This window comes from Manis javanica, chromosome 7, assembly GCF_040802235.1.
Source record: "Manis javanica isolate MJ-LG chromosome 7, MJ_LKY, whole genome shotgun sequence".
Taxonomy (NCBI): Eukaryota; Metazoa; Chordata; class Mammalia; order Pholidota; family Manidae; genus Manis; species Manis javanica.
In genome coordinates, this window is record NC_133162.1 from 74,303,091 (window position 1) to 74,329,519 (window position 26,429).

Below are 26,429 nucleotides of genomic sequence, written 5' to 3' on the forward strand. Positions count from 1 at the left end.
CAGCTTTGTGTAAGCGTGCTGGGACACTGCACGGAGACCTCAGTCTGTGTGTGCCTTCGGCTGACTCTGCCACAGTCAGTCCCCACTGCAGCCACACACGACCATTTCTGTGTCTCTTCCAATACCTCTGAGGATTCAGGGCTGCTCAACTTCCCCTCTCAAAAGGGATCCTCAGCTCCAGCTTCCACTTTCCTTTTTCCACATTGTGACGCCTCACTGGACAATGTTCGGATCCCTTTGCCCCTCAGAGTGCCTCCACTTGAAGGCTGTGTGTGGAGCTGACTTTGCCAAAGGTGGGATCCTGGGAAGGCTTACATCAGAGAGAAGAAAATTAAGTAGCTTAAACTCGAATGGCAGGCAGTCCTGCTCTTAAAAATTCTGTGGACCTTTCAGTCCCTGAGAAACTGCGGGCGGCTGTCCCTTCTCTTGGGGCCTGTCCCCCCCACCCCCACCCCCCTGTGTCCACAGCCCAGAGCACCACACCTGGCCTCGTAAGGCCTCCTGTGTGTCCATGACCTGGTTGTCTTGACTCCAAAGAATTCTGCTCATTATATAGAACAAGCGGGCTAATCTCTCTGCCTTGAGCCATATTCAAATGAAGCCTTCCGGGAATTCATGGGATTCCCCACACAGGCAACTCCAGCTTCTTCTTTGATGTTTGCCCTCAAATTAGACTGTGAACTTCATTAAAACTAGGATCGTGTTGGTTTTGTTGGTTACTGTGTAACCAGGAGCTTGCTCAATCCCCAGCACAGAATACAGTCCAATAAATATATGTGGAATGAATGCATAAATAACCGGTGCCTCTCATTTTCACAATCAAAAACATCCAACTAAATTTATTCTTATGTAATACCCTCCTGTCCCTGGGAAAAATTCTTCTGTTGGCTATTAAAGGATACTTTTCTTCCCATATACATTTGCGGTTGAGGAATGTAACACATTTACTTGGAGAATTATGGAGATCTGCGCAATGGCAATCTGCAGCTTTCTTAGCTGGTTTCACTGCTCACACAGATGTGACCAGTCCTCTGTGGTTCATCGTGCAGCAGAGTGGATCATAACCAGAAAGGGAAATGATATGCCGTGGGAGGTGGGCTTGCAAAAAGATGGGAATTCGGATGCCACATGGGGTTCGTGTGACTAAGTGCTTTGCTAATATTTTAATGGGAGTAAATAGTTAGCTCTAGAATCATAGTACCTTCTTTTGTGCACATTACATGCATTTTATTGTAATTTTTGAACATATGTATGCTTAAGTTGACTCTTTGGTAAATAGTAGATATTTTATCCCCATACATGTTTCTTTCTTGTTTTTTTTTTTTAGTTGCTTTTTGTTCTGATAATAAAGTTAATACAGTCCTGTTTTGAAAAATGCAGAATATAATGAAGAATATAAAAAGTATCCAGTAATCATAATATCTGTTAAAATTAATTGGTTCTGTGTGGTTTTTTTGGTCCCATATTCTGTATGCTGTTTTATACTTTACTGCTTTACTGCTTTTTATGCTTTTATTTGTATCTTTTATTGAGAATGCAATGCTTGAGGGCTCTCTAATATTTTATCATGTAAGTTCATATAATATTCTATCGTAGAATTTATGACTTACTCCTTTGCTATTTAAAATTTAAGTTGATAGTCTTTCACTATTAAGAATTATATGATACAGGATGCCTTTACATATAAATCTGCCAAATGATCTTTCTTATGAAAAATTTCTAAAAATAGAATTAAAGGTTAAAATGTGAATAGTTTTAAAACTCATAGTACATGATAATTTGGAATGTAAAAAATGTCATGTAATTTAAATTTAAAACCTTAACTTTTTCCATCAAAATTTCAGACAATTTGATAGGAGGAAATGATATCACATTATAGTTTCAATTTGTACTTCTTGGCCTACAATGTTTTTTGAGCATGTGAATTATATTGTTCATGTTTTTTATTTATCTAATGGTGATTGATCTCTTTAATGTTAAGAATAATAATACTTTATGTATCATCATTGTTTTTGATGTATTGTTTGCATTTTTAACTTGTAGATTTTCAGTTTATTGGTCAAATCCCATCCCCTGTGATTTTTTATTTCATGTTTGACAGTTTGTCCCAAACTGAGATAAGATTAGTATTCAACATATTCTTCCAGTGTTTAAAACTTTAGTTTTGATACTTAAATCAACCTGGAAGACTATTTTGGTGTGTGGCATTGGATGATACACACACATGATTTTGTAAAAATCAAAGTGTTGCATGAAAAGCAACAGGTCTCTATTTCATTCCCTTCCACCTTAATACCACTCATAAAAGACAAATTTTAAGTGTATATGTTCGCATATCTTTTATTTTCCTAAATAACATGTTTCATTATTTTTCTAGTGTGTTTCAAGTTATTTCTTGACTTACTCAGTTTTTACAATCTTAATCAATTTCATGCTATTAAAATGAAGATTTTAAAAATTTGAACCATATTCAGTTACTCAAACTTCCTCCTCCAAACCTCCTAATATTAACAAGATCAAATCCATTGCTAATCATTTCTATTATTACAAATGGCTTAAATATAAAAGCTCAACATTTTCCACATTAATAATGGAGAACACTTTGTGACTCCTCACTCCCTAAGAAAACATGATTTCCTCCATTTTCCTCTACGTCTCTTCTCTTCCTTCCATCCAACCTTCCTTTATGCAATCAGGTGAGTTTGGTTAGATGACAGGAGAGAGCCTTATCTGAGATAAAATGTAGACCAGGGGATGTCTTCTTTGCCTAGTGTATAGTGTGGCTTTTGGATGAACCCAGTTGAAATAATGTCAAGATCTAGTTCGGTGATTCTGGGGGCAAGATCATAGAGACTTTCCTGGAAGGATTTGAATGACTGAACTGTTTATCACAGTGATTGTCCTAGTTGCCTGAAAGACTAGTGGGTGACTGTTTAAAAGGACAGCGCTTTGGAGAGTGCTGGCTACACACTTGAGCCCTCAGCCTTGGGCCACCACCAACCAATTCAAGCCCCTTTCCTGCCAGAGTGGATGGAGAACAAAATGGATTCCAGTGACAGACAAGCGCTGTGGATCAGATGGTGCTTCTCTCAGGCGGACTCACTGGACTGGAACAGGTTCTCTTGAGAATGCCCCTGGGTCCTTCCCATCCACTGGGTGTGTTGTCTTTGAGCTCTCCACTCCTCTGAGGCAGGGGGAACGGGGGGATGGGATTAGATGGTCTCCATTCTGAAGAAAAACAGTCCTTGAGCCCCACACCCCTGAGATCCCAGCTCACCAAGCTCAACGTTTGTCAGCTTTTCTGACTATAACTGTTAATAAAGAGTGTGCGCTCAAAAAAAAAATTTTTTTGCCTTGGAGTCCAGGGCAAAAATACAAGTGGAAACGTATCTACCGTAAGTCTAAATATCTAGAAGTCATGTAACATGCTAATAAACTGCTAAATAAAATATGTTCTATTCTCCTACCTTAACAAACACACCTTCCGAAGGACAGAAATTCCAGGTTTGAATTTAGAGTTCTCTGACTCTGAGAAAATATATATTTTGTAACTATAACCAAGTTACATCCATATATAAAAACTCAGGTACTTCCTTAATGCAACTTTTTGCAGAGAGTTAAAATCTGGATTTAAAAAGCAGTTTATATAAGCTAAAGTCATGTGTGATTCTCAAATGTAGTTTCTAATAAGAAAGTATGTCCACATGGGCATAGCAGTATCCATGAGATGCTTCCTAAATATGTTTTCAGAGCATCTGAGCAAAGTCCAGATGTGGCTATAAATAAAATATACAGACCTACTCTTGATGTAATTTTCACAGTTAGAGAAAATCTAGATGCATCCAAATAGTATTCATGAATAAAAAGTCCAGCGCATCTCAAATCAACTTTTCACAGAGGCAGAGGCATTAGAGGAAATCTAGATGAAAAAATTCAGTTTATGCATAAAGAACTTCAGACCCACAAACACTTCTCAAATGTAACTTCAAAATGAGGCAGCACATCTGGATGAAACCAAGCAGTATCCCTTAATAAAATTTCAAGATCCTTCTCAAGTTTTAATAGAAAGTTAAAATCCAACTGTAATAGCTAGTCTTTATTGAGTACTTACTCTATTCTAAGACACTTACATAAGTTATGTCATTGAATTCTTCCAATATTTTGAGATAAGTACTAGTCTATGCCCTTTTTTACACTGGGAAACTGAGACTCAGATGAGGTAAGTGAACTCCAGTAGTGGAGCCATAATTTACCTTAGTCAGTCTGATTCTCAGGTCATCTTTCTTTCCCACTGTAATACACCAGTGTCCCACTGTGTGTATTTACTACAATCCAGTACTTCGACTCCCAAGTTATTACCATTAAATTACTGTTTGTATGTTAATGGGCTTCTTTTACATTCATGGTTTAAAAGTATGGTTGCTACTATTCAATTTTATAAGCCTGATTTTGGAAAATTGTTTAGGTAAATTTTTATTTAATTGGCTGGCATTGGCTTTATTTCATTATTTTGACTCGCATCTCATCTCTGAATGAGTTTCAGAAAGGATCTATGGGTTGTATATTTTTGAATCATTCTATATTTAAAGATAACTTTAGGTCACTGTTATATATGGATGACGGTTTGTGTATTGCATTCTTAAGTCATTTTCCCCTCAAAGCACAGTATCTAGTATGCGATTTTTTTCTGCAGTTGGCTTGTAGAGAAACAGTCTGACGATGCTGCGGCTTCTGTTGTAATCACTGTTCCTTTATAATAACTTATTTTAATTCCTAGAGGAGAGCAGAATTTTAAGTTTTAATCTCACATGGAAAAAGTTGCTTTTTATCAATTCAGAAGTGCCAGAGCAGTAGTTCTAATCTTCAGTTCAAAAGGAATGATGATTTTGTTCTGACTTTGTTTTTGTATTCGCAACTGTGTCCTTTTGTTCTGCTGTTCATTTGCTTTCTTCCTGAGGAAAATCATCAGTGTCATATTAAATCTGCTATCTAATGCGCCCATTTCAGTCATCAGCTTTTTGTTTCTCTTAATTCTTTACCTAAGTTTTGCATTCTTCGAAAAACTTCTAAAGCTTCTCAACTTATTTGTTTATTTAAGTTATTCATTCTCTTAAGTGAAAATGCTGTGTGCTGTGTTTTTCTCCCTTAGTGTACAGGGTATTAGAGATTCTGTGTTTTTAATCACAGTGGCAGAGTCTGCGGGTCAGCCATTGGTTTCTCTTCCTTCTTCGGGAGGGGCAGGACTACTATATTTTATGACACAAATTACAGGTAGGCTATGGGCAATTTTTATTTAATCTGCCTTCCTTGTATTCAGAGTTACCTTCTTTCAGATTCTGGCCATAAACTATTATTATATTTTGCTGGTGTTGTTTGGGGTTTTCACCTTTTCCCCCCACCTGCATCTTGATAGGTATATGAAGCTGAACACCTGACAAGTCATACGTCATTGAAAATCATAGCCATTGCTACACTTGCTCTTCCCTGAGTGGAAGTGAAATTCACGTAACACAATATTAACCATTTTATAGTAAATGACTCACTGACATTTAATACATTCACAATGTTGTGCAACCACAAGCTCTATCTAGTTCAAAAACATTTTTATCTCTCCAAAGTAAAACGCCCTAGCCCTCAAGCAGTTCCTCCACATTTCCCCCTATCCCCAGCCCCCAGAATCTCCAATCTGCTTTCTGTCAGTATGGAATTACTCATTCTGGATATGCCATATAAATGGAATAAAAAATGTGAGATCTTTGCATCTGACTTCTTTTACTTAGTTCATTAGTTTTTGGGATGTATCTATGGCATAAAATATATCAGTGCTTTACTCCTTTTCTAGGTTACATATTTTTATATAATTTTAAAAACCTGTGATATATGCATATATATGTGTGTATATATCTCACAGTTTTTGAACATTCATTTGTTGATGGACATTTATCTGTTTCTACCTCTTGTAAATAGGACTGCTCTGAACATTCTTGCACAAGTATTTCTTTCAGTACCTGTTTTTAATTTTTTTTGAGTGTATACTTAAGAAAAGATTTGCTGGGTCTTATTTATGCTAATTCTATGTTTGATATTTTGAGAAATTGCCAAATTTTTTTTCCCACAGCAGCTGAACCATTTACATTCCCACCACCAATGTACAAGTGTCCCAAATTCTCTACATCCTCACTAGTACTTATTTTCATTTTTCTTAAATGATAGCCATCCTAATGGGGTGTGGAGAGCTATTGCATTGTTTTGATTTGATTTCCCTAATGATTAATGATGGTGAGCATCTTTTCATGTGCTCTTTGACCAATTTGCATATCTCCTTCAGAGAAGTGTCTGTTCAAGTCAATTTCCAAGTTTTTAATTGGGTTGTTTGTCTTTTTTGTTACTGAGTTATTGAGGATTTTTGCCCCTATGTTCATAAGACAATATTGCTCTGTGACTTTCTTTCTTATAATGACTTTATCTAATTTTGGTAATTGGTTAATTCTGGTCCCACTGAATGAGTTTAGGGAGTATTTTCTCTCCTGCTATCTTTGGGAAAATATTTCAGAAAATTGGTATAATTTCTTCCTTAAACATTTAGCAGAATTTACCTGTGAGCCCATTGGGGCCTATGTTTTCTCTTTCGGATGTTTCAAATTTTTTATTCAGTTTCTTACATATAGTCCCATTCAGGTTGTCTATTTCTTGTGTCTGTGAGTTTTGGCAGATTGTGCCTTTCAAGGAATTGGTCCATTTCATCTAGGTTTATAAATTTGCAAGTGTAGGCTTGTTCATAATATCCCTTTATGATCCTTTTAATGTCCACAGGCTCTGTAGTGATGTCTCCTTTTTCATTTCTGGTATTAGTAATGTATGTTTCCTTTATTTATTTTTTCTCACTTAGCCTGGCAAGAAGCTTATTGATTTTATTGATCTTTTTAAAGAATTGGCCTTTGGTTTCATTGATTTCCTCTATTGCTTTCCTGTTTTCAATTAATTGATTACTGTTTTAATTTTTATTATTTCTTTTCTTTTACTTATTTTAGATTTAATTTGTTCTTCTTATTCTAGTTTTCTAAAGTGGAAGCTTAAATTATTGAATTTAGATTTTTCTTCTTTTGCAATATAAGTATTTGATGCTATAAAATTTTCTCTAAATATTAGTTTTGCTGCTTTCCACAAGTTCTTATTATTTTCATTTTCAATCAGTTCAGATTATTTTAAAATTTCTCTTCAGATTTCTCTTTTACTCATGTGCTATTTAGAAGTCTGTTGTTTAATAACCAAGAATTTTGGGATTTTTCAGCTGTCTTTCTGTTGATGGTGAGTTGTAAGAGTTTTCTATATACTCTGGATACTAGGCTCATATCACATATAAGATTTGCAAATATTTCTTTCATTAAGTAAACTGTCTTTCTTGATAATGTCTCTTCATGTACAAATGTTTTAATTTTGCTAAAATCTGATTCAGTTCTTTTGTTGTTTATGCTCTTGGTGCTTTATCAAAGAATTCATTGCCAAATTCAGTATCATAAAATTTACCCATCTATTTTCTTCTAAGAGTTTTTTAGTTTTAGATCTTATATTTAAGTCCTTGATACATTTTGAATTAATTTTGTATATGGTGAGACCATTGGTTGAAAAGACTTTTCTTATCCTATTGAATGATATTGGCACACTTATTGAAAATCAATTGACAGTAGATTTACAAGTTTATTTCTGGAATCTCGATTCTGTTCTCTCAGTCTGTATGTCTATGTATCTTATGCCATTACCATACTGTTGGATTACTCTAGCTTTGTAGTAAGTTTTACAGTCTGGAAACATGAGCTCTCCAACTTTATTCTTTTTAAAAATTGTTTTGATTATGCAGGGGTCTTTGAAATTCCATGTGAATTTTAGGATCAGCTTTTCTATTTCTTTTAAATAAAAAGGTCATAAGAATTTTGACACAGATTACACTGACTCTGTAGATTACTTTTGGGTAATATTTCCATTTTAACAATATTAAGTTTTCTAATCCGTGAACATGGGATATCTTTCTATTTATTTAAGTCTTTAATTTCTTCCAGCAATGTTTTGTAGTTATCAGGATGCAAGTTTTGGACTTCTTTTGTTAAATTTATTCCTAAAATATCTTATTATTTTTGGTACTGTTGTAAGTGGAATTGTTTTCTTAATCTTATTTTAGATTGTACACTGCTGGTGAGTAGAAACACAATGGATTTTTGTACATTGAACTTGTAGCCTGTAACTTTGCTGAGTTAGTTTATTAGCTCTAGTAATTGTGTGGGTGTGGGTGTGTGCATTATTTGGAAATTTCTTTATGTAGAATCATGCCACCTTTAAGTAGAAATAGTGTCACTTCTTCCTTTCCAATGTGGAAGCTTTTTGTTTCTTTTTCTTGCCTAAATGCGCTGGCTATGCCTTTCAGTACAATGTTGAAAAGCATTGGTGACAGTGGACATCTTTGTCCTTGTTGTCCAAGCTCTGTTACTCATAAACTATTTTATTTGTCTAATTAATTACAGCATGTATGTGTGGAATCAAGGTTAAAGACTTCAATCTGTGGAAAGGACTCTTTGGTTTCAAATCCTGATTTCTTCAAGACTCACTATATATTCTTGGCCCAGTTAATTTCTTTCAGCATCAATTTCATTACATCTAAAATATGATTCTTCAAAATCACCTACTTCATAGAGATTTATGTGCATTAAATTAGATGATCTACACAAACTTCCTGACACTCTTAGTCATTATAATCTTCACCATTTAAATCCTCAGTTTACTTATCTCTGAGTTAGGGATAGTAATAGTTTCTGCCTTATAGCACTGTGAGGGGTGTCACCTGTTCCAGTGTTTCAAACTCACTCTCAACTTAACAGCATAAAAGGAATACACTTCCTATGCTGTCAGGGATGTCAATCAGGAATTCAGATAAGGCATGGAAGGCAAGGGCTCAGCTAGGGAGACCCAGATACCTGGAATTATAAGTCTGAAAATGTCTTTGATTATAGCACTGCAGCTTACACTTGGATCATCCAAAGGTTGGTCTCAGTTGCAACTGACCACTGAAGTTCCCACAAGTGGCATTTCCATGTGGTTTAGGCTTCCCACTGGATGGGGCCTAGATTCCAAAAGGAGATCTGATAGGGAGAATTCAAATAGATCAAAACAGAAGCTGTAAGTCTTCAGACCCAGCCTCAAAAGACATGCAACATCCATTCTGTTAAAATCAGTGGGTTACAAATGAGTACTTATGCATAGTTCAGACTGAAGAGGAGGTTAATTATATCCCACCTCTTGATGGGACACGGGTGACAGCACACTGCAAAGGTGTATGTAGGATGGGTGACAATATTGTGACCATCTTCGGAAAGGACCATATGCCACAGACAATGCATGTTGTTCACTTAACACACTGAAGAAACATAGTAAGAACTCAATAAAAATAAACTTTTATTATTATGCAGATATGACTAAAACAAATCCCTACTTTTGAGGGACTTACAATTTAGTGGATAAAAACATTATGTAAGGCAATGCATGTAATAATATGTTATGATGGAATTCCATAATGGGTAGGATGGAGTCTCAGAGGAAGGGACCATTAATTCTCCCTGTGAGAATAAGCATCACCTTTCTGGAGTGGATGGACTTTGAGTTGACATATCCAAAGTAAACAGAGGAAATTTCTTACATAGGGTCTTACTGCGCCAGACATAAAGCCCAGAGCAGTTCTAGTTCCTGTTGTTGGACCACAGATCTTTCTCACCATTTTAGAACCACCGAACTGGAACTTACTGACTAAAGCAATGCTCACTAAATTGTCAGATTTATCCTCATGCAATGAGATTTGTAAAAGGAAACTCTTGCTTCTATGGCCCAGATGGATAGAAAACCTCATCTAAGTTCAAAAAGACAACTCAAAATACCTGTCCTCATTTATCCAGCAATGAAGCAGGAGGGTGAAAGGCTCAGTCTACTGGCAAAGCCCCTGTCAGAAAGGAGTATACTGCTCTTGCAGTCAGGGAAGGTGGCTAGTATGAGGATGCTAGGGGGCAGGCTCAGAGTGGATTATGGCAAGAGAAAGAACTTAACAAAACTTTTCATTTCTTACACCTTTCTTATGGCCTTGAGATAGTTGGCTTTTGTCTTACAATCAGTTGGGTGTTTAACAGATCCTCCTTCCATATCCTTTCTGTCCCCACAGAAATAACAAGCTCCTATGAAGGCAGACACTGTGCCTCCGTAATTGCACATTGCAAGGTACTATTGGACCCTCAGTAATGTTTAACAAATAAAGGTCCTTTATTTTCTTGTCCAAGGACATGTCACAGCTTCTCTGTTATATTTTAATATGCATTAAGAACTAGCCACTCCAGTTTCCCAATCCCCATATCACATCACAGTTTCGGGGAAAACTATCCAATATACCTGTTATTCTTAATCTGTGTGTATGTGTTTTGTGTGTTGTGTGTGTGTGTGTGTGTGTGTGTGTGTGTGTGTGTGTGTGAGCTTGCATGCATGCATGTTTGTGTATATTAAGGAAGGGGACTAGTTGGAAGATTTATAGCAACACAGCCTTGTCTAGATTTTCCTAGTAGAATAGATGTCTGGAAGCATTTTTCATAAATTTAATGTTTTCAGGACTGAATTGGAGAGCAGGCACCCATGGTGACATGCCTCTTTCCTGTCCTTGGAAAGAATAACTGTTCTTTTCTCTTTTTCTCTGTGAACAGCCCCATTGGGAGTCTCATATGACTTGGGTGATAGAAAAAGTATTTACAAATGTTTTCCTTTTGCCCCAAGGATGTATTCTGAGCTATTTTCATATTCGTTCAAGTGAATTTGGCTGGAAGAGGAGAGGGAAGGATTTCCATGCCTGGATTTAGAGTTGCATGTTAAATTGTCTGCAGGAAGTCAGAACGAGGAGTGCTAGTGTCACTTTAAAGTAGCCCTCAAGAGCTCTAAGCTGACTGACTGCCCGGTAGTTTTGATGTTCCCTAATATCTTCTTTCCAAAAACATTGAATTGACATTTGCCAAAGCACAGAATTTATTATACATTCTAGAATACAGTGAAGGTACAAATTGCTTTCTGAATGATTTCATTTTCATACTACTTACAGGCACACCAATGTTTTGAAAAATGTCTTTTGCATTGGGCATTTTCAATGCCATTGGTTGTCCATTACGGATTTGGAAGGGAAAATGGCTTGTGATGTGGGCAGATGGGTTCCCCAAGTGCGAACCATTGCTGGAGTCAAGAGATGGCAAAGGAACAGTTTAGCTATGTTCCATTTTCTGCTGAATTGGCACATAATGGTAGAGGATATTTATGCTTCATGTCAACATTTTATGAGGCATTGGCAGAATAAGAGGTGGCCAGGGAAAGAACAAATTTTTCTTGCAGAGACAGCTGTAAATCATTCATGTACAGCTGTTGCCTGATGTATATGATTTTTCACACTGTTCCTGTTAAAGAAAAAATTACTCATGATACTTGCTAAAGGTGGCAAGGAAGAATTTATTTAAAGGGGGTCATGTCAATGGGATTTTGTGGTAGCAGGGGGAGATTGGGCTCAGTTCTGTATATAATAAGGAGAAGTGGGAATTTGGAGCCAAGGAGCAGGGTGGGAGGTCGGTGGGTGGAAATTACTAAGAGGTAGGGCAATTCTTCACTAAAGTGACCTAACAGGATTTTAGGCTGTTAGAGGAGATTTGGCTGGAAGAGGAGAGGGTACCAGAGTGATAGGGTACCAATGGTGGGGAAGTTTTGCTAAACTGATTGAGCAGGATTTCCTGCTTAAACTGGAATGAGTGGGCCAAGGACAGAGCCTAAGGTCATGTCCTTAGGAACCTGGCTTGAGTTTAGTCAAGGGTAGAGTCTTATTTCCTAAATTCTGTTCTCCAGGATATATCACTCAACTGAATGAAATGCAACTTCAAGTACAGATGGCATTTAGTGACTAATAAAAGGGAAATTATCGTAAAGTTGAAAATACTATTTTTGGTAAATTCTCCTTTCTTTAATCTAGGTTTAGAGAGAGGGTTATCTTCCTCACCTTTGTTGGGGCATGGATTTCATTTTCTAAAATTTTTATTTAAATAATTAAAATCTTATAGGTATATAAAAATACAACTTTGTGCTCCATCTATGGATTATCTTATAAATAAATACATAAGATTTTGCCTAAACTTGCAGTTCCCTTGGAAATATGTGTTTTCAGAGTATGGGGTGCAGGGTGATTTGACTCAGAGCTCAGATTAGTGAGATATGAGGGGGACCTACCCCCATCCTGAAACAACAGTAAACTGCTTGGACAACTCCACTGCTTAACGCTGTGATTCCACTTGGGCTAAGCTGGTGTCAGGCTTGGAATTTAAAAGGCAATACAAGAGAACAAACAACCATAGAGAACTTTGAGAAGTTCTAGCATATACTTGGGGACATATAAGACTGGGCCCATGCATACAGCTGGGTGCCTGAATAGGACAGAACAGAGAAAGGGAAAGGTGGCAGGCACTCACCTCTGGTTGACCTTGAGGCTCTGATCAAGAGGCAGTGAGAGCTAAGGCTGTCTTGTAAACTGCCTGACGTTTATGCCTTCCTACGCAGATAGCCTTGGAAAAGGGTGGAAGAGGAGGCATTTTTTAGAAAAAAATCTTCTGACCGATAATTGGGTGACCACTAAATTATGCTGAGCTGGGTGTGAGTTTTAAGAACCAGACTTAAAAGTAAAAACAAGAACTTAGTTGAAACCTCAGAGGCTATGCACTAAAGGAAATACAGAATTAGTCCAGGAAAGTCACTAAGTAAATAAGCAACAACAAGAAGAGAAAAACAATAGACCGCAAGCAACAGACCAGCTACAACAACAATAGTTGGGGGGTGAGTAGAACAATCTGGTATTAGAATTGTTACCATATGCTATCTAAAATGTTCTTTCCAACAAAAACGTTTGTAAGACATACAGAGGAACAAGTAAATATGTCACATACTAAAAAAAGGCAGCCAACAGAAAATGACCTTCATAGATTTAGTTGAAAAAGATTTAATATCAGATATTACAAATATTTCCAAAGATGGAAAGGAAACTGTGTCTAAATAATTAAAATGTGATAACAATGTCTCACCAAACATAGAATCAATGAAGATTATCATGAGAAATCATAAGAAAGAATTAGATAGAAATTTTGGAGTAGAATAGTATTACAGCTGAAATGAAAAATCACTAGTGGTCCTTAATAACAAATCTGGACTGACAAAAGAAAAAAAAAAAAGATAAGCTTAAAGATAGGCCAATAGATATTATCAAGGATGTGGAGTAGAAAGAAAAATAAAAAAACAAAGAAAAAGAAATAGAACCTCCAAGACCTATAAGGCACCATTAAGAGTAACAATATATGCATAATGGAGGCCCAGAAAAAGAGAAAGAGAAAGGGACACAATAAATATTTGGAGAAAATAGTTAACAAAATGCCCCCAATTTAATAAAAAATAATCTACACATTATGAATCTCAATGAAGTCTATGTAGAAAAACTCAAAGGGATCCATATTTAGACAGATAACAAACTGGCTAAAGATAAAAAAAATTTTAAGGATCAAAAGGAAATCTCAAAAGTAGTAAGAGAAAAGCAATTTATTATGTACAAATGATCCTCCATAAGATTAATAGCTGATTCTTATCAAAAGTGATGGAGAGGAAAAAAGTGGGGTAAGTCTTCAAAATGTTGAAAGTAAAAGACTACTAAGTAAGAATCTACGTTCACATATACTCTCCTTCAACAATGAAGGATATTTGCAGATAAACAGAAAATAAAATAATGTTCTGCTACTAGATCCACCCTGTGAGAAAAGATTGGACTGCACTGAGACCGATATGGATGGAATACTACTGAGAATTCTTCCATGTTTATATTGTATTTGTGTTTCAGGTCCTCTGTTAAGAAATGCACACCTCCAAATACATGGCATCTTGAGAAGTCAGTCTCTTCTGAGCTTGGTTCCAGTGACCTGGTTTCCTGGATCAGAACCTGAGTGCTCTGGTGAAATACTCTAATTTACTAACTTATGCTGAGGACTGGACTTGTGATGTGGTAGGACCACATATCTGCATGAGGGAGCAATGACCACATGTGGAGTGAGAACGACCAGGTTTCTAGATCCAGCTTCACCTCTGTAGGGCCCTTGGTAAAATCTTTTAATTTCCTGAGCAACTATTTCCTCATTTCTAAAATACAGATAATAAGGAGTATCTTGCTCTATTATTGTGTAAGTGTGGAGATGTAAGTATAAATATATAGCACATGCTCAATTTTTTCTAAGTGGTAGTTATTGACATGTCAAACGAAACTTTAGAATGCAATTTGTGTTTAATAACAGTAAATTCTAAATATCACCATCAATTCACAGTTGTGTCTGCCAGGCACTGGGTTCCAAACTGGAAATATACCAGTGAACAAATAAGAGACACTAACCCTGATGGGAGGAGAAGAGCCCACTGAGAGCCTTTCAGAGGACAGAGCTCAGCAGGGTCTGACACCTGCTCTGCAGCCTCTCACCTCTCCCCATTTGATTCCACATCTTCCAGGCAATAAAAATCAGGAATAGAACTTTATGTTTGGCCGAGTCAAAAGGATCTGGGCAAATACACTCAAGAGGGAACTGCCCCACGTAGCCTGGGGTGGGCCAGAGAGGATTCTTATTTCAGGACAGCAAGGTTCCAGCTTTTATTATCTGGTGATCCAGACTCCATTTCCTGGACTTCTCCTAGAATCTGTAAGAGACTGTGGCTTCTCTGGACTCAGATCTTCCCTGATGGTCACCGTTAAGGTCCCATGGGATGGCAAGCAGAATTGGTTCAGTCTGGTTCTGTGTGTCCTCCTTCTACACCTGCAGACTTCCTGGGAGCTGTGCCCCGGAGCAGGTCCTTTTTCTTTCTGAAGCATGTTAGTTCAGATCCTCACTTACTCTGTTTACAAGGGAAGAGCTAAGCTTCCATCTTGCACAAAGGAGAGTACTTTTCCTCTGTCCGTGAACATTATTATTTTCCTAAGTTACCATAGTTGAAGCCATCTGTAGGCATAACTAAAAAATAGTTACATGAAAATTTAACTCTGCGCATTGCAATTTGGGGTCCTCAGAGATCCAGGCTGAGAGGGAAGATCCACCTGCACAGTAATTAAGATGCCAAGTCTGGGTGGTGGGTGTTTCTGTGGCCATGCCCAGGTGGCTTCAACTGAGTCTTCTCTATGTTTTAAAAATTTATTATCATAAATGTTAACGCTGAACTACCTTCTACATTTGTAATATCATAGGAACCACACAAATAGCTCATAGAACTTCCATCAAACTGCCTGTATTTGTCCTTTCCCATCCCTCCCACCACCCCAGAGCTTTCTCATGAGAGCATTTCCAGCCCAAGGGCTGAGTTTGGCAGCTATTGAGTCATAAGTCCCTTTTTAAGAAGGACATGTTGGTTGTGATGTCTGGCCTGAGGAGAACAGTTTGTAATGGATGAGGTGTCTGTGAAAAACTTGAGGGAAAAGAGAAATGAATAAACAGGCAGTTTCCACCTCCTGATGCCCTTCACTTGATCTGATGGGACTGTGGGAGACATGGAGGTTTTTGGCTCAGTGGCTCCAGCATTTTCCAGTTCTCCATAGATTGGAACATCATTTGATATATGTCAGCTACTCTCACATTGCAATACCAAAATTCATCTCTATAGCACATCTATCCTTTGAATAATGCTGTCCCAAGTGGTGGGAAAACGTTATTTAAATTAAATTAAAAATAAAAAAGAAAGAAAAGTCCACTCTTTAAGCTGCAAGCCAAGTTCTCCACAAGCCAAAAAAAAGCTCCTAAGACATGAAATAAATATCTGGGATATTTTATGGTGTGACTATTTGAAGGAAAGTCCAACATCATTTAAACAGAGGGTTCAAGTGATTTTCAAACAACAGAAAGTTAATGATTATTACCTCTTATGGGAAATGAGAGGTAAGCCTGTGCAATGCACAGAATCTAGATTATTTGGTTAAGGTGACAGCTCAGAAATGAAGCCAAAATAGGAAACTTTACAGTAAAGGGAAAAGTCCAAGAAGGAAGGCTTCAGACAGAAAAAGTTACAACCCTGAACAAGGAAAATAAAAGGCTCCAACATTGGTCATTTAAGACTGCAGGCTGGTCTAACCTTGAGAAATGTATCTACTTATTGGAAGATTTTAGGGTTATGTGAATAACATTGTTTTGTACAGTTAGGAGAACAACTGAGTTAATGGTGCTGCTTAGAAGGTACTGTTATTAAAAATAATTTATACTCTTGAGTTTTCATCTGACATATTAACAGTGAAAATATCTAGTATATATTTAAGGTGTTTTCTCATCCATAAATGACAATTAGCTCCTACCTTATTGGCATATTGTGAGGGTTGAATTATGTTACGCATGTTAAAAATAAACACAAATGACTCTTGGCAAAATGCATAACACATAATAAAATGTACAATAAATGGCAGTTATTATCATCAGCTAATAGTTACATGAAAATTCAACTCTGCGAATTGCAATGTGGGGTCCTCAGAGATCCAGGCTGAGAGGGAAGATACATAGATGTTTCTGAAAATAAAATTTATTATATCAAGAGAGACCTTGATAATTTGGAGAAGCCGATGGCCCAGACTAGAGCTGGCCTGGCTGTGTACTGACTGTACAACCTTCGGGAATCTATGGAACTACTCCATTTCTCAGCATATTCAACTCTAAGGGATTGTCTAAACAGTGGGTGTCTCCTAGAGTTTGATAGGAATCATTGAGATATGTCATGCAGAGCTCTTAGCAGGGTACCTATAAGAATACATAGTCTAAAATGGTTTTGTTTTTGTCTGTTGTCATCACTAATGGGAAAAAGAATGTCTATTTGTATGAGTTCTTTCACATTTTCATCCTGGTACCAGTAAGCTCTAAAGAGCTGGGATTTTGTTGTGGAAATAGATCTCAGAGAAGCTGAACCTGGGACATAGGAGCTACCAGCCAAAACAAAGGTGGCTATCCAGCCCTTGAAATGTGATTAGTTGAACCTGAAAGGAGTAAGTGTAAAATACAGTGCAGAAAAAGAATGTAAAGTATTCTATTGATAATTCTATATTAATTACATGTTGAAATGATAACATTTTAGAGATTGGGCTAAATAAAATATATTATTAAAATTAGTTTCAATTGTTTATTTTTAGTTCTTTAATAGGCTTTCTAGTAACTTTAGAATTGCATCTGTGGTCCCCTGTTGTTGTTATTATTGGAAAGCACTAGCCTAGCGTTCACTTCCTCACTAAGCAACTCTAATGCCAGGTCAGCTCTGTGCTACACGCTGGAAAAAAAGACACCCGACCCCCCAACCTGTTTAGAACGCCAGGAGAGGTTCTAGAAAATCACAGCTTTTATGAATATTGAATGAAGCAACTTATATTTGGTTACACAGGGATAAGCATATAGAATTCAATAAATATAATATTAGCCAATATTATAACCGTTACTTTTTCTCCATGAAGTGCAAGGTTATATGATTCGCCATTCCTCGGAAGAGGTGGGGAACATCTGACCTGCTTGTATACTTGCTGTGTTCTGGAGTCTGACACATGTACGGCACTCAGGCATACTGATCTTAAACTCTGTGGTCATGAAGATGGCATGGTGGGCAGCAGGGTTGTGGAGCATCTCCCTGGGTCAGTGGACCCTGCGACACCTCCCTGTATGACCTTTAACCCTGCAGTGCCGGAGCAAGTTTACAGATGAGACATTTGAGCAGTATGGAGAATGGAGGTTTGTGCAAGGACGCTGGGGGTGTCTGTGTTCTCCCACATTCCCTGAGAACTGACTGGCTTCTCTATCCTGTATCTCACCCCCCACCAAGCTTTCCAGGGGCCAAAGCATCTCTTTGTGAGGTGCAGCGCACTGGTGATTCATTTGAGGTTCTCCTGCCAAACGTTCTGAATGTTTAACAGGTCTCCACCAGAACATCTCATCTTCCCTTCCCCACTGTCTCAGTTTATTTCTCAGTATTAGATGCTAAATAGATTGGGACAGACAATTTGGCTTGCTCTGCTCCTTCCTGGCCACCGCTTGTGTTAGTTCCCACAAATAAAACCTGAGCTGACAGCAGAGGAATTTATGAAGACCAGTAAGAAATGAGGTATGCAGAGCAGTGCTCACACACAGCTGACCCTAGAAGTGCTGAGGTCCCCATTTCTAGGCCAAATTGCACAAAAGGTAGGGGCCCAACCCTTGCGATTGTGGAGGCCAAATATGCCAAAGTAATTCAAAGAACATAATTTATTTGTCTCTGGAAACCTAGGATTGGAATTGTGCTGAGGGACCCCTGTGCCTCCTCACACCCACGCACCCCAAGTTCACAGTTACCTCCAGGGCTGCCTCATCCTGCAACTGGGTGCGAGTATTCAATTCTCCCCAGGAGCCTGGATCTTGAGCTACAAAGAGAATACAATTCAGAAAGATTTTGTAAGGTTTTTCTTCTGATGGTTTACTTGTAGAGCAGATCAGAATTGATGTAAGCTTGGTAACACTTTCCAGATCCCCCAACAGGTGTGCCTGTCCCCATGGCACAGGAAGGTCTCCTTCCCCAGAGCAGGGCTGCACGCATTGTCCCAGGGACACGAAGAGCTCCAGGGAGTTCACATCTCACTGGTGGAATGTGGTGCCCTCGGGGTCAAAAAGAACCACTCATGAGGCCCGTATACTTTCCAGTCAGACTCACTTGCTTCAGAGTTCTTTGCTCATAAGCTCCATGGAGCCCTTCGGCACACAAGATTGGAAACACACTCTTTCTAGCCTTGAAATATAAAGGAAAGATATAAGTATACTGAATGAGCTTTGATTCTGTTAAAAATACACACTATTACATATATTATCATACACACATACATATATGTATACACAAGTATTTGTTCATGCATACACACATGCACAGATGTACACACAGTGCACATCAGATGTGCATATATGTATAAACACTCACACATATGTATGCATATATACACACATGCATGCACACACACGTGCCTATTTCAGAATCTCTGTAGACACACTGGAAATGGCTGAGGCACAGGGAACCTGAATGAAAAGTTCACTTACTCCAGTTCCTTGTGTGGCTCTCTTGGCTTTGGGAGATGGGCACTGAAGTTCCAGCAGCTCCAGAGCAGACCTGCAGCAGAGGCATTTGTCACACTGAGCTAGAAACCTGCCCGGACAGAATGAGTCCTCCTGCATAGAGGGCACTGCCCGCACTGGCCCAGGTCCCTGGAGGTGTGAGTGGAAGGAGGCAAACCCCACTCCCCTTGAGCTGGGCGCAGACCTGACCCACAAATAAACTTACGCATGCTTCACTACTAAGCACATTTTTATTCTAGACCTGCCATGTATGGTCACTCAGATGCCGTCCTTGAAAGTAAACACAGCCGAGGAAAGGTGGTCCTGGTGGGGAGAGAGGCCGAGGGGCCAAGCAAATGTGCCCTTCCTGCCTCAGATATCAAAGGACAAGTTCCAGAGCTGGAAACTGTGTTGGATACAGATGAATATTAGTACTAAAAAGTAAGTTCAAGGAAAGGAAAAAAGAAAAAAAACCCAGATATGTCCCAAACAAATGCTATTTGGGAAAATGTGGAAATGGTATTTGGAAATAAGAGATTTCCGAGCCCCCAGCCCCGGCTCCCTGGAACAGAATGCCTCCCAGCCTCCGGCAGTGGGCACCCACAGTGGGGCAGGCGGGTTGCCATCCTCTGCGCTCCGGCTGTGGGAGTGTCCTGCAGGGGAGTCCCGTTTCTCCTCTCGGTCTTGACCTGTTTACTCAAGCAAGTCTGATGAAAGTGAAAAAGCAACATTGCCTAAATAATTGCCTGAGATTTCTGTGACTATATACGGCTCTGTACAGGCACAGCATGCCTTTAAGTGAGCACATTAAGGCTCCACAGAAGTACTGATTTATTGTACCACTATCCACAGGCTGAGCTTCATGCACAGCAGTTCAATTCTGGCCCGCTGACATCAACTGCACTTTGTAATGAGGCAAAGCAGACAGCAGCCCGGCAGTCCAGAATGTGGTATTTACACCTCCCAGAGAACTGTCGGCACCTGAAACTATGTGGAGTTGATTCTCCTTTGGACATTGTTCCTTCCCGCTTCTGAGTATTTTAGAGAAGACAAAGCATAGTGTCAGCATGGCACGTAGGAGTGAGTGCTGTGTTTGTACAGGCGCCACTCCTGGGCTCAGCTTAAAACAGCTCTGTCCACAGCATTTAGCATGACTGTGAAATCACCCAGAAAAGGCGTGTCTAAGATGTACATGCCTTTTCTGGGTGATTTCACAGTTGGGTGCCTATATATTTATAATGGTTATATCCTCTTGTTGGACTGAGCCCTTTATCATTATGTAATGTCCTTCTTTATCTCTTGTTACTTTCTTTGTTTTGAAGTCTATTTTGTCTGATACTAGTACTGCAGCATCTACTTTTTTTCTCCCTGTTGTTTGCATGAAGTATCTTTTTCATCCCTTGACTTTTAGTCTGTGCATGTCTTTGGGTTTGAGGTGAGTTTCTTTTCAGCAGCATATAGATGGGTCTTGCTTTTTTATCCATTCTATTACTCTGTGTCTTTTGATTTGTGCATTCAGTCCGTTTACATTTAGGGTGTCTATTGAAAGATATGTATTTATTGCCATTGCAAGCTTTAGATTCGTGGTTACCAAAGGTTCAAGGTTAGCTTCTTTAGTATCTTACTGTCCAACTTAACGCATTTATTGAGCTGTTATAAACACTGTCTGGTGATTCTTTACTTCTGTCCCTTCTTATTTCTCCCCCTCCATTCTTTATACGTTGGTTGTTTTATTCTGTGCTGTTTTGTGTTTACTTAACTGCTTTTGTGGGTAGTTGATCTTATTTTTTGCCTTTAGTTAGTACTTGGTTGATCTGCTTTCTTTACTGTGATTTTATTTGCTGTGGTGACATCTATTTAGTCTTAGGAGTGCTCCCATCTAGAGCAGTCCCTCTAAAACACCCTGTAGAGGTGGTTGTGGGAGGCAAATTCCCTCAACTTTTGCTTGTCTGGGAATTGTTTAAGCCCTCCTTCATATTTAGATAATAATCATGCTGGATACAGTATTCAGGTTCAAGGCCCTTCTGTTTCATTGCACTGAATATATCATGCCATTCTCTTCTGGCCTGTAAGGTGTCTTTTGAGAAGTCTGATGATAGCCTATTGGGTTTTCCTTTGTAGGTGACCTTTTTCCTCTACCTAGCTGCCTTTAAAACTCTGTCCTTGTCCTTGATCTTTGTCATTTTAATTATTATGTGTCTTGGTGTTGTCCTCCTTGGATCCATTCTGTTGGGAGTTATGTGTACTTCTGTTGTCTGAGTGACTATTTCCTCCCCCAGTTTGGGTAAGTTTTCAGGAATTATTTTTTCAAAGACACTTTCCTTCCCTTTCTCTCTCTCTTCTTCTTCTGGTACCCCTACAATGTGAATATTGTTCCTTTTGGATTGGTCGCACAGTTCTCTAACTATTGTTTCATTCCTTGAGATCCTTTTATCTCTCTCTGCATCAGCTTCTATGCATTCCTGTTCTCTGTTTTCTATTCCATCAATGGCCTCTTCCATCTTATCCATTCTGCTTATAAATCCTTCCAGAGATTGTTTCATTTCTGTAATCTCCCTCCAGACATCATCCCTTAGCTCTTGCATATTTCTCTGCAGCTTCATCAACATGGTTATGACCTTTATTTTGAATTCTTTTTCAGGGAGATTTGTTAGTTCTATCTCCTTCTCAGGGGTTGACTCTGTGATTTTGGTCTGCATCAAATTCTTCTGCCTTTTCATGGCGATAGAGATAGTTTGCAGAACTGGCGCGTGTGATGACTGGGAGAACGTCCCTTCTTGCTGGTTTGTGGCCTTCCTCTCTTGGGAGAACAGCAAACTCTAGCAGCTTGTGCTGGGTAGCTGCGTGCAGACAGGGGCTCTGATTCTTGCCCAGCCGCTGTGGAGTTTAGCTCTGTGGTTGCAGTGGGCTTGGCCTGACTCAGGCTGTTGCTCTGATGTGGCGGAGCCGTGTTAAAGGGGAAACGGCCGGGAGGCGTTTATCTCTGTGAGTGGCCTCTGAGCTGTGCTGCTGCCCAGGGGGTTAGGGTACCCAGAGTTCCCTGGGATTCCCAGCTGCTGGGCAAAGTGTCCTGGGAAGCCTCCGTCCAGGTGTAGGGTCCCTGTCCCTTTAAGTCTTTCAAAAAGCACTTGCTTTTCTTCATCCCAGGGGCACCGGCTGCAGGGATCCACTCACAGGTCTTACAGTCCTGTTTCCCTAGTTTCCAGCACCCCATGCACGCACTGTGTGTCTGCGCTCTGGTGCGGATGGGTTGGGCTGGGTGTTCAGCAGTCCTGTGCTCTCTCTCCCTCCCCGTTCTGACTCTTCTCTTCCCACCAGGAGCTGAGGTGAGGGGCTCTCGGGTCCCACTGGGCCACAGCTTGTAACTTACCCCCTTCGCAAGGCACTGGGTTCTCGTGGGTGTTAATGTAGTCTGGCTGTTGTCCTGTGTCTTCTGGTCTCTCTTTTAGGAAGAGTCGTATTTGTTGTATTTTCAATAATATATATATGGTTTTGGGAGGAGATTTCCGCTGCTCTACTCACACCGCCATCATGGCTCCACCTCCCCCAAAACTCTTTTAAACTATATATTTTTATTGCTTGGGAAAGGCGAAGAGGACAGGTGCAGCATGCCCCACCCCCCAGCAGCCACTTTGGGAAAGCACTTGGGTGAGTAGGCTTGTCCGCCTGATACCACCTCATCCCTGCTACTCCACACCTGTCCTCTGGAGCACGCTCACTGGGCGTTCTCACCTGCTTAAGTTGCTCTTACATGAGCACATGAGCACACATATGCACACTGCCTCCCTGGAAAGGGAAATGGGGGAATCAGGACCAGATGTGGGCACGCACCACAGGATGCCTGTACTGGATGCTTACTTGTTTACACTCACCTCACAGCACATAGCTTCTTTCCTGCTGCAGCCCACCTGTGACTTGCAGGCACTGAGGTGGTCCTGCGTTGTCAGTCTGGCCTCTGTCTGACTGGGTCAGATGCCCAATGACCTGGCTGAGTTGCTTAGTTTTGTCCTTCGTTGGCTGAGGAAAGACACCAGCTCCCTCACCACAGTATGTTTAAGGAGAGGCCTTCAGACACTGTCGCTGGAGGAAGGGTTGGTCATTAGAAGGTGGGGCAGTGACAGAGACAATAATTAGCACTCACCTTAGCCCTTTTATCCCAGAAACTGGCAACAAATTTGTTAAGACTTCCTCATCCTTATGTATTGTAATTTGGATATGTAAAGGCTTTCTTCTGAAAGAATTGGCAGGGGATGGGTGGAAATGGATTTTAGAGCTGGGAGGAAGCTCCCTTTCAGAAGAATAATTAGCTGATTAGAGATGGAAGAAAGAGAGAGATCACAATGAGGCTTTCCAACCTCTCTCCAACACTGTGTAATGAAGAAAGAAAAGGTCAAAAGGGGAAACAATTACACTACTACTAATTATTGCAGTCTTCACATGCGGATTCAGGGAAAATGCATTACAAACAAAGTGATTATACACAGTACATTTCATGTTTAATTTTTGAGAGATTGCCAGTTTTATTAATAATTTAAAAAGTAATGTGTGTGTACACACAGTTCTTTTTGAGACATTCCCATGTTATCCTCTTATGAGCATGAGTATCTCATTTTCAAAATCTGTTCCTAGTTGTGCCACTGGGTCATCATGCAATTCTGTGATTTTTTTCTCATTTATATTCATCCTCACTGTCATTATTATTCTATGGGTAATTATCTATTCTTATTTTGTAAAATAGTAAATACAGTGCCATTTTCTTTCTAAAAATAATTATTATGCTGAAAAATTAGATAAAATCTAAATTAACAATAGAAAATAAGGAACATTATCAAGCATTTGGACATTATTCATGTTTTTGTTTATTTCTATCCTTTCTCGAGGTGTAAAATCCATTCAAGTGTACAAAGGGAACTGGTATATATATATGTGCATGCATATGTACATACACACATGCTTGCATGTATATACACACATGTGCATGCACAAATATATACATGCATGCATATATAGTATATGTACTATATACATGTGTGCATGTGTTCACATTTATGTATATGTTATATAATAAATATGCATGTATATTTGTCTCTGTGTGTGTACGTATCTATGAGTATATATTTCCATGTAACCACAACCCAGACCAAGATACAGAACCTGTATGTTTCCTTGTATGTCTCGCAGTGCATATACCCCACCCTTCAGAGATAACACCTATCCTAACTTCAGTCTCTATTGACTTATTTTCCTGCTATTGACTACCACCTAAATAAAGTAATAGGATATGTATTCTCCTGTGCCAAGCTGCAGTTTCTCAGTATAACATCTGTGTGATTTACCTATTGATTCATGCAGCAGGAATACAGCTGGGTCATTTCTAGGTTTGGGCTATTATATATAAGCTACTGTGAACATTCCTGTGTTAGTCTTTTGAGGGACATATGCAGTTATTTTCTCTTGGGCCATTTACTCTCAACTTACTTGTTCCATTTACTTAAATTATGTCTCATATAAACAGAGCATAGTGGGTCTTCTTCTTCTCCTCTTCCCCCTCATCTTTCTCCTCCTCCTCCTCCTTCTTTATTATTACTATTTTTTTTGTCTAGTCTGACAATCTCAGCCTTTTAATTAGAGTCAACCACTTACATCTTTTTGTTTGTTTGTTTGTTTTCTGGGCTGTGTGCTGTTTATTTTATTTGTTTATTTATTTTTTTCAACTGCTTACATCTTAATGTAATGATGGGTATATTTGGCTTAAGTCTTTTGCTTTTTGTTTTCTAATTATTGTATCTGTATTTTTATTTGATCTTTCTAGCCTTCTTTTTCTTCAATCAACTGCTTGGCTTTACAGAACATTTACTTTTATTATAGTTTATTTTTTAAATAAAGATTGCATATATTTAAGGTGTACAGTACATAGTGAACTAGCTTTTTCATTATATATTTGGTGTATTAGTCTTAGTGATCATCATGATTTCAATATACATCTTTGAATTATAAGTCTACCTTAAATTTGTACTCTTACCATATCAAGGATAACAAAATTATCCTGTTAATATTATTAACATAAAAAATTTTATATTGGAGTAACCACACAAAATCTTATTCCTATACATCCTCTCCCACTCTTTGGGCTATTGGTTTCATGGTTTACTTCACAAATGTTATGAGCCCTACAGAGCATTGTTATTACTGTTGCTTTGAATAAACAATATTGTCTTATATGCACCCACAGTCTTACTACATTTGGCACTCTATTCCTACAACACTCTTAGAAGAAAAGATGGGAAAATTTCATGACATTGGATTTACCAATGACTTTCTTTGGATATGGCACCAAAACCACAGGAAACAAAAGACAAAATAGGCAAGTTGCACTTCACCAACATTAAAAACTTTTATGCATCAAAGGTCACTACCAATAGAGTGAAAAGGTAGCACATGGAATGGGGGAAAATATTTGCAATCAAGTACTGATAAGGGATTAACATTTAGCATATCTAAAAAACACCTGTAACTTAACACCAAATAAACAAACAACACAACTTAAAAATGGGCAAAGGACTTGAATAGACATTTCTCTGAAGACTATATACAAATGGCCGGCATGGGCATGAAGGTCATTAACACCACTGGCCATTTGGGAAATGAAAATCAGAACTACAGTGAGATGTCACATCATACCTACTAGGATGGCATCAAGCAAAAACCAGAAATAATAAGTGGATTGTGGTTAAATTTGAACCCCCGTACACTGCCGCTGGGACTATAAAATGGTGCAGCCACCCTGGGAAAGATATGGTGATTCCTCAAAAAGCTAAACATAGAATTGCCTTCTCACTCAGGAAATCCACTCCTAGGAGTATAACCTAATGAATGGAAAACAGGGACTCAAACAAATGCTCGTGTACCATGCTCACTGCCACGGTACACGGTACCAAACAAACGCTCGTGTACCATCCAGTTCAGGCACAAGGTGCTCCTTCCTAACCATGTTCTGTTGGGAGAGAAAGGAAATCTGAACAGCGACACATTAGAAATGCCTGGTACCTAAATTAGAAATTTAGGTAAGACATATTTTACCAAAATAAAAAATATTTCAAAAGATACATTTTCAGTAAAAAGTAGGCTCTTCTTCTGGAAAAAATCATACCACAAGGAGCACCATTTTTGCTTCTGCACCCTCTGTGTGTGAACTTGGGGAGGTCACACGCCTCCTCTGGGTCTTACTTTTCTCAGGCACTGTGTCAGTTTACTGATGATTAAATGTACAAG

General features: G+C 38.9%; 1 long non-coding RNA gene across 1 annotated transcript; it reads right to left on the bottom strand.

Annotated features, from left to right (window-relative positions):
• Positions 1-11,080: 11,080 nt before the first annotated feature.
• On the bottom strand, positions 11,081-18,610 carry LOC140850589 (uncharacterized). The gene is made up of 3 exons (XR_012133530.1): positions 18,411-18,610; positions 12,519-12,611; positions 11,081-11,462 (listed from the first exon to the last, which is right to left on the bottom strand). It is a non-coding gene; the product is annotated as an uncharacterized lncRNA (long non-coding RNA).
• Between the last annotated feature and the right edge of the window lie 7,819 nt (positions 18,611-26,429).